The sequence below is a fragment of the Pinus tabuliformis genome, chromosome J (assembly GCF_031772625.1).
Source record: "Pinus tabuliformis cultivar Carrire ecotype Pingquan chromosome J, CPIR1, whole genome shotgun sequence".
NCBI classification, from domain to species: Eukaryota; Viridiplantae; Streptophyta; class Pinopsida; order Pinales; family Pinaceae; genus Pinus; species Pinus tabuliformis.
Window position 1 is genome coordinate 975549451 of NC_142295.1, and position 9367 is coordinate 975558817.

Genomic DNA, 9367 nt, shown 5'->3' on the forward strand with positions numbered 1-9367 from the left:
CATAGAATCCATTTTTTTTCCTTTTTTTGTTTTCGTTTCCATGCAATAACAGTACTTATTTTTCCACACAGGGAATGCTTGATGTGCCATTGTTATGCATTTTTGTAGCTTTCATTCGGGCAACAATGATTGCAGTGCTTTATTATTTTGATCACAGCGTTGCATCCCAACTTGCCCAACAAAATGAGTTCAACTTAAGAAAACCTTCTTCATACCATTATGACTTCTCTTAGGATTTTTGGTATGCAAATTACCTCAGTAAATATATATTATTTAGAACTATGTTGTAATTTTTGTCAGGGTTCATGTTTAGGTTCAACTGTCACTGGCTACCCTATTCTGGAAGAGCTTTTGCTCTCCTGAAGACATCTTGATCTAACTCTTCATTCTTTGTTTTCACCTCCATAAAAAATCTCTAATGGATTCATAAATTTTCCTTTTATTGTGACAGACTATTTTATGTGGTATTGTTGGCATACCTCCTTCAAATGGTGTTATTCCTGAATCTCCAATGCACATGAAAGGCTTAGCTACCCTCAAACATCAGGTACCAATATATTGGAATTATCAATTGCAGCTTCTCAGGGAAAAGACACAATTCAGACATTTTATAGACGAGTAACTTACAAGTACTTTTGTTACAGATGGTGCTTAGCAAGTTAGTGACAACAATCCGGAAAAGTATGCAGAAAAATTCAACCTTAGGGAAATTATACGGAAACATGCAAGAAGCCTATGAGCAAATGCAGACTGCAATGGTTTATCAGCCACCTGCCTTGGTAATGGTCTTATTTTTTAGTTTGGGTGTTTCATTTTATCTAATTTTCCTCTCCCTTTATTTATTTGTCTTGTCATGTCCCAACCATTTATGCAGGCACTTAAGGAATTGAAAGAGACCACAATTCAGTTGGCCGCAAGTACTGGGAATATGGATGCCCCAGTTGATGAATCAATTTTTAATGTTGACAAGGACGTGGATGACCTGCTTCCTGTTGAGGTGAAAGAACAGCAATTGAGTAATTTGTTGCAATCTCTGATGGTGGTTGGTTGCCTTGCAGTAATGCCCATCATTAGAAAGATCCCAACTTCTGTGCTTTGGGGTTACTTTTCCTTCATAAACTTGTGTTTCGGTCTGTTTTCCCATCGGGAAAATCAATAATGCAAGGTCAAATCAGTTGTGAATGATTGATGGCATAATGAAAAAGCGAACCTTTACTCAAAAAAATAATAATAGATCATTTTTTATAAATGTAGCTTTAGAATGATCTTGCTTTGAAGTAGAGAATAAAATCAAGGAAATGATAGGAAGCATACAATGCTAGATTAGTGCTTAGTTCAAATAAGCATGACAATGAGAGGCATTTTGAACATGATTGTGAGGTTATTGTTGATTCAAATATAACAAAAGATATGATTAATGTTTCTAGAGTAGAAGATACATTTGAGTGGAATTGTCCTTAGCTCAATTTTAATCGCAGCGCTATGTCTTTATTTAAATTCAGTGACTGCAAAAAAATATAATGGGTGTGGATGGTTTCTAAGGTTGAAAAGGAGATGTCAATATGGTGTAATAGACAGTTATCGTCAAGGGGGATAAGTTAGTACTGGTGAAATCCCTACTTGAAGCCATCCTTGTGTGCTGAGTGTTTTTTTCCTTTATTCCCAAACAGGTCCTGGAACAGGTAAGAAGACTTAGTTTCATATTCCTATGGGCTGGGGACAAACAGAAAAAAAGAATATTCCTTGGGTCTCATGGAAAAAAACTGTTGTTCCTAAAGAGCTGTGAGCATGGGACATTTAAAATCTCCATTGCTTGGAAAGAGCCCTGGCTGCTAAATATGTCTAGAGAATTATAGAAGGGAAGGGCTTATTGAGAAAGGTGGTGAGTTGGAAGTACATACAGCCTCTGTTCGTTGAGGATTGTATAAGATCTCCAAATAAATCCTACAATAAATCTTCAATGATTTGGAAGGTGGTGGTGTTGGCCTCTCCGCTGATTGGAAGACAGTTGGTTTGAACTTTGGAAGGTTGGGGGTGGCAACAACACAAGGCAGGGGGATGATCCTTGGCTGCTTATAACCCATAATCCTTCTTTACATTCTCCCTTTGATATAAAATGCATGCTCCCATAGCCCAAACATGATAAGGCACTGATCTTGCCTTTCATCCACCACCTCAAAACATAGAATCCATTTTTTTTTCCTTTTTTGTTTTCGTTTCCATGCAATAACAGTACTTATTTTTCCACACAGGAAATGCTTGATGTGCCATTGTTATGCATTTCTGGAGCTTTCATTCGAGCAACAATGATTGCAGTGCTTTATTATTTTGATCACAGCGTTGCATCCCAACTTGCCCAACAAAATGAGTTCAACTTAAGAAAACCTTCTTCATACCATTATGACTTCTCTTAGGATTTTTGGTATGCAAATTACCTCAGTAAATATATATTATTTAGAACTATGTTGTAATTTTTGTCAGGGTTCATGTTTAGGTTCAACTGTCATTGGCTACCCTATTCTGGAAGAGATTTTTCTCTCCTGAATACATCTTGATCTAACTCTTCATTCTTTGTTTTCACCTCCATAAAAAATCTCTAGTGGATTCATAAATTTTCCTTTTATTGTGACAGATTATTTTATGTGGTATTGTTGGCATACCTCCTTCAAATGGTGTTATTCCTGAATCTCCAATGCACATGAAAAGCTTAGCTACCCTCAAACATCAGGTACCAATATATTGGAATTATCAATTGCAGCTTCTCAGGGAAAAGACACAATTCATAAATTTTATAGACGAGTAACTTACAAGTACTTTTGTTACAGTTGGTGCTTAGCAAGTTAGTGACAACAATCCGGAAAAGTATGCAGAAAAATTCAACCTTATGGCAATTATACGGAAACATGCAAGAAGCCTATGAGCAAATGCAGACCCCAATGGTTTATCAGCCTCCACCTGCCTTGGTAATGGTCTTATTTTTGAGTTTGGGTGTTTCATTTTATCTAATTTTCCTCTCCCTTTATTTATTTGTCTTGTCATGTCCCAACCATTTATGCAGGCACTTAAGTAATTGAAAGAGACCACAATTCAGTTGGCCGCAAGTACTGGGAATATGGATGCCCCAGTTGATGAATCAATTTTTAATGTTGACAAGGACATGGATGACCTGCTTCCTGTTGAGGTGAAAGAACAGCAATTGAGTAATTTGTTGCAATCTCTGATGGTGGTTGGCTGCCTTGCAGTAATGCCCATCATTAGAAAGATCCCAACTTCTGTGCTTTGGGATTACTTTGCCTTCATGGCCATAGAGAGTTTGCCAGGAAATCAATTTTGGGAAAGGCTATTGTTTCTTTTCACTGCTCCAAGCCGTAGACACAAGTATGAACTTTATTCAAACTATAATGTGATTGAATTTAATTCTTGTAATATAGTTTTCAAAGCTGATCAATGTTGAACTGATGGTTAGAGAGAACTTTAGGAGTATCATGCTACATTTCTTGAAACGGTGCCTTTCAAGACAATTGCCACTTTCACCATTTTCCAGACATGTTATTTGTTGGCATGTTTTGGTATCACATGGGTGCCTATAGATGGTGTTCTCTTCCCACTACTAATCATGTTGTAACTTGTTAGTCCCAACGAGGCAGTATATCCTTCCCAAGTTTTTCAAAGGAGCACATCTTCAAGAATTGGATGCAGCAGAGTATGAAGAAGCCCCTGGAATGCCATGCAATATAACAGTGAGTGCAAGAAACATATCAAACAAATTTTAAAAATATTACTCAATTCTATTTCATAAGCCCTACAGCATGAACAATAATAAATTGAACTGTAACATATATTGATTGCAGGAAGCTGGAATTCAGGGGTTCGGACTAGGAAGCATGGGAATAGGTGCAAATGATGGCAAAGTTTTGGATGAGATGATTACATGAAGTCGCGGTGAGGTCAAACACACATATAGTCCACGGATAACTAGCTCGAGTGATTGCACACCAAGTCATGGATCCGAGTCTGCATTAAGTCCCCAAGTTGCAGAAGCTAAACAAATATATAGCCCTCGTATAAGTGAGATCAGACAGACACATAGCCCTCACAGAGGGGAAAAGCATTCGGGCATTCCCCTGGTTAGTCAAGGAAAAAATATGAGTCCAAGTGCATTTGGTTTGAGGCCACATAAACCAACTTCCAATTAGGTGTTTGGAGTCTAAATCCTCGGCTAGTAATATTTCCCTTGAGTGAGCATATCTTATGTTTAATAGTACATATTTTGTTGGCTTATCATTATTTAATCATTGTGCCATAAATCACTCGGTTGTATTTGGTGTGTCTTCACAAAGAACCTCTGTCCATCTCAGAGGACAGGGTAGACCATATAGTGCGTGTAAAAAAATGTAATGGAAGTCAAGCTTGAAGTATTTCTGTTTTCTTGAAGCATGAAATCTATTATGTCAGTCTTGTGGTTTTGTAGACCCCGGGCATGCCAAATAAGCATGGTGGTATTAAAGGGTCCTGTGAGTGGTTTGAGCTTCATAGGAAGTCATCCTTATTCTACCAGTTGGATCATAACCACAAAGTTTGCAGCGTTTAATGTTTCATTGAAATAAAAAATGTGGAAATTAAACTTGACAAATGAAAAGGAAATGGTAAGGCTTACAATATTAGAACTTCTGTAAATGTTTAGCCATTACCTTTAAAAACTAACCAAGGGAAATGTCAAATGATCAAGGATATGTTGAGATGGAAATATCTATTTTTCATGACAGTAAAACATTTAGATAATGGAAATAAAGAATATGTGCATTCAAGTTAAATCAGATTTATCTTGAATGGTTGGGAAGATTTGTTATTATCTTTAATAATTTAAGTCTTGTAAAGAAAATTCAGAAGGAATAATTTAAGTCTTGTAAAGCAACAAACTTGAAGAAAAACAAAGAATATGAAGCCATATACAAGGAATATGAAGCCTGCGTGTTATGTTAATTTATGAGCAGTTTTATACTCTGCAGTATAATCTGTGAGAAAATTGGCTACAATATTCAACAGACAGGATATTATGAGTTTCTCAATTTGTGCTATTATATGCTATGGATTTTCTAACCGATATCTTGAAAACACGGTCTGCAATTGCCATCTATGCCTGAGTTCTAGAGCGGTTTGTTACTTTCAAGCCATGCCTAATGTCATATTGTTTGTTGCAACTTTAATGTAGACAGCTAACCAGGAAGGCATTGGGTCATTCATAGAGGATGCTTAGGCATGATTCTAGGCTTTTGAAAATAATTGTGATTTCCATCACTAGTCATAGCACTTGATAGAAAGTTGGGATATTCATCAGTGTGAATTTATGTTTGTGTGTTTACATACTTTCTTATGAATTAACTAATGCTCAGTAGCAATAGACATTGGACAAGTATATTTGTATACTTCTGTTTTAAACTGAAACAAATCCAGGGCTAAAAGGAATGGATTGATTGCACTAGTCATCCTTCTATAACTTTCCAACATAGGCTGGAGTAAATAGATTGTAATTTGGGTAATTTTTCTAACTCCAAACAGGAACATACTTGTGTATTGGCAGGGAAGCTATGATGGCCATTATGTCAGGCCAGGTGATCGCACTCCCTTGATCGTGAGCATGATTGTGATCAAGATGGAAGACTTCATAGTCTAGATTGATTGTTTAGCAGTGATAGTTAGTGGGCTCATTCACAAAAGCTTCTATTTCACTAATCCTTTTTATAGAGTTGTTAGATTCAATTTCCAAAGGTTCTAAGTACACTATAGAGTTGAGTTCTAAGAGAGTTGTGATTCACAGTGTTAAGTATAGCAGCTATGACACTTGAATGAAGACAAGCATAATAGAGGTATCAGACTCTGTTATAAGCTTACCTACATATTATAAGGGACTTGGTTGGTTTTTTTATAATTTTATAGACAACTTACAAGTTCCATGTCGTGGAAATGTGAAAAAAAATAGTGATATTGCCACCATGTGGCTCTTATCATATATGGTTTTATACTTCTTCAAAAAATTCTGTAAGATTTCACAATGCTAAAATTCACTAGGACTTTACAAAGTTTTATTATTTAGTGAAAGACTTGCCAAGTTCTTACAAGATTTTATAATTGAGTAAAATATTCGCCATGCCTGGTGAGATATTCGCCAGAAAATTATATATACATATTATATTATTGATAAAATTGCCTTCCATTTTTCCTATATACCATGGAGATTCGCCCAATTATTATATTTATAAATTTGAGAGGCTTCTTAACATTTTCCCTGGTTCAAATATAGCCATTACTAGAAATTATGTCTCTACATTGCTCTCTATTTAACACTTTGCCATGGTTTGCCTTTTCATCTGGTCATGATGATGAACCACAATTGTTGGTTCAAAATGCGTCGGCCAAAAAATTCTCTCATGTAATTTCTACCAAAATATTTTGTTTAATTCATTATAAATCACGGAAGCTTGAATACAGAAAATATTTTAACATATCAATCAATAAAATTTATCAAAAATGATTAAATAAAATTATCGTTATCTAACTTCCCTAAAAATATATATAAAAAAACAAAAACATTTCATAAATATAAATATATATATATATATATAAACATAAGTTGTGTACTCATTCCCTAAGACAAATGCTCCCAAATGCTATTGATTATTGATTATGTAATACACGAAAGAATCAAATGTCCGGTTTATCCAACTAAATCAAAAAGGTCACTCACAAAAATCGGATCAGATCTTGTCCTAAAAAGGTTAGGAATTTTGCAGCTGTAAATACAAGAATAAGTCCAACTATAAGATAAATGTAGTCATCTCAGGTGAAAGAAGAAATCCTTACTTTCATGTATAAACAATTATTGACAGCTGGGCATTAGAAAAGGAAACAGTCCACATACAGCTTTTGTCAACCAACGTCCGGCACACCCACAACAATCATGATAAAGAGATTAGAAAGCGCACCCAAATAGGCGACTGGCCAATACCCGTATGAACAGTATTCCTATCTGTTGCCAGAGATGAACCAGTTGGCCGATACCCGTATGAACAGTATTCCTATCTGTTGCCAGAGATGAACCAGTTGGTCGATACCCGTATGAACAGTATTCGTATCTGTTGCCAGAGATGAACCAGTTGTTTAGTAGTAGTGGCAGAACAATAATGGTAGACCATTGAAGGCATTAGTGGAAAACCCCGTAGTCTAACTAGACTACAATTTCGGTTTTCTGGCACTATTTTGAATAAATCCTGGGTTCATAGAAATTTTGGGAAACTTGACGTAGCTCAGAAGATTAGTCAAGGTTGAATCATAAAATTTGTGGAAACCTAATTTCCATGGCTAATTGTAAGACTAGAGCCCAAGACTAATTATAAAGTTATTTTCAAAAGTATTCACAGTAATTGGACTTGTAGTCTTCTTTGGTTAATATAACATTCATTGCATTAAATCAATTCTATTTGTTCTTAAAAATTATGAAGTATTCATTGCATTAAATCAATTCTATTTGTTCTTAAAAATTATGAAGTGTCTCAATAACTTGAGTAATATGTTATTTTGAAGTCATTTATATTGGTATAATTTTTAATTTTATTTATATTAGTAGGAGCTATGGTGGTGTCAGAACTCGAGGAACGTCATGCAGCGGCAATTGAAAATGTTAACGCTCTTCCTAAGCGCATAAATGGAATTCATTGTAATGAATACGCGGATAGATGTGAACATTGGAGTAACTGAATTCAGATTCATTGATTTGGTTTGCTGTAGAATGCTTCAAGGACTCACTGTCCGATTCCCGTGAGACTGAATCTCAAGTGACCCGCATTGCCCAGCAGCAAATGCTAGAAATCACCTCGTAGGATCGGATTTAGAGTGAGAGAGGCTATGGTATCGGAGCAATCGAACACAGACAAGAACCCGTAGCGGAGTGTATCGAGTGAAAACTTTGACTAGAATAACGTTTTAATTATCCCCCTTGTGATTATCTGGATTAGCAATCTAGGAATCGCATGATTTTTTTAGTGGCGATCCAGGAATCACATGATTTTTTTTTAGGGGTTTTCTCTAGACATTGTACACATTGTGTACAATATTTTGGATTGGGTGATACTTATTTTATTATTTCAACCTGTGCCCAATTGGCATTTTTGTGGCTCAAGATGCCTGCATATATTTTATGGCTTTTTTCACTGAGCTGAACAGGGGGAAATTGTGGGTGTGGTTTTTGGATTTGTGTGGAGTAGGATCAGCAGTACAAGATACATTCGGGAGGTGGTAGGGGAACCAACATGAAAGCAGAAGTAATGGCATTATGGGGTCTACTTTGGTTCAGGTCTTCCTAAACATTCCAACACTCTACATATATAGGGACTCACAATCCATCATCAATTATGTACTAGGCAAGGCTTACATTCAACACACAAACCTCTAGGACTAGCTCAAGAACATTGATAATTTCATGAGGATATTTCAAGGGATCTCCATCCAGCACATTAGGAGGGTTCACAATTCCACTGTTGATGACATGTCCAAATTTGGTATTTCGGGTTAGTAGGATGGAATATACATCGAGCTCGTGATGGAGAGATACACTTTTGGTGTTGGTTTTCTTTCATTCCCTTAAGTGAGACAATGCCTTTCTGCTTATCCAGTATATGCCCTTGTTATGGTTGCACTGTTATGATCTACTATGTTTTATTTTTCCTTTTCGTATCACTGAACTTTCTCATATCTTGATGTTTGGGACAGGCAATGGACATCTGCGAATTTCAGTTTTGTCACTAATGACCCATACGTGGAACATGTGTGATACGAGGTTGGATGCCTTATGATATGTTTTTTTTTTATTATTTGGATGATGCACATCATTTAATGGTGTTCCCAATATGCACATATGTACTGGTTTTTATTAATACAATACCAGTGTTTTTTTCACACTGAAAAGAAGTAAAATGCATGAAGTAGTAACAATGAGGTGCTAGCACAGTTGGGATTTCAAAACATACCTACTTGTAAAAATTTGATGGTTTTCACACTTCTCCACTAGTCTTCACAATTTTAAGAAAAGATCTTTGACAATTTTGTTATTTGACTAGCAAATCATACCATGATGAACAATTTACCCCTCAAATTCCATTCCTACATTCAAAAATCAAATATTGTAAGCTGCTAACAAATCATGTCATCAAGGCCCCTAAACTCAAATATATAGGGAAGTTTGAATATATATATATATATATATATATATATATATATATAGTGTGTGTGTGTGTGTGTGTGTGTGTGTGTGTGTGTGTGTGTGCGTAGTGGAGTACATTTGGAGCACAAATATTTAGATTCAGACTTATCA

General features: G+C 35.8%; 1 pseudogene; it reads left to right on the forward strand.

The window, feature by feature from the left end:
- Positions 1 to 722: 722 nt before the first annotated feature.
- LOC149230100 (boron transporter 1-like) lies at positions 723 to 4196 on the forward strand (annotated as a pseudogene).
- Positions 4197 to 9367: the final 5171 nt, after the last annotated feature.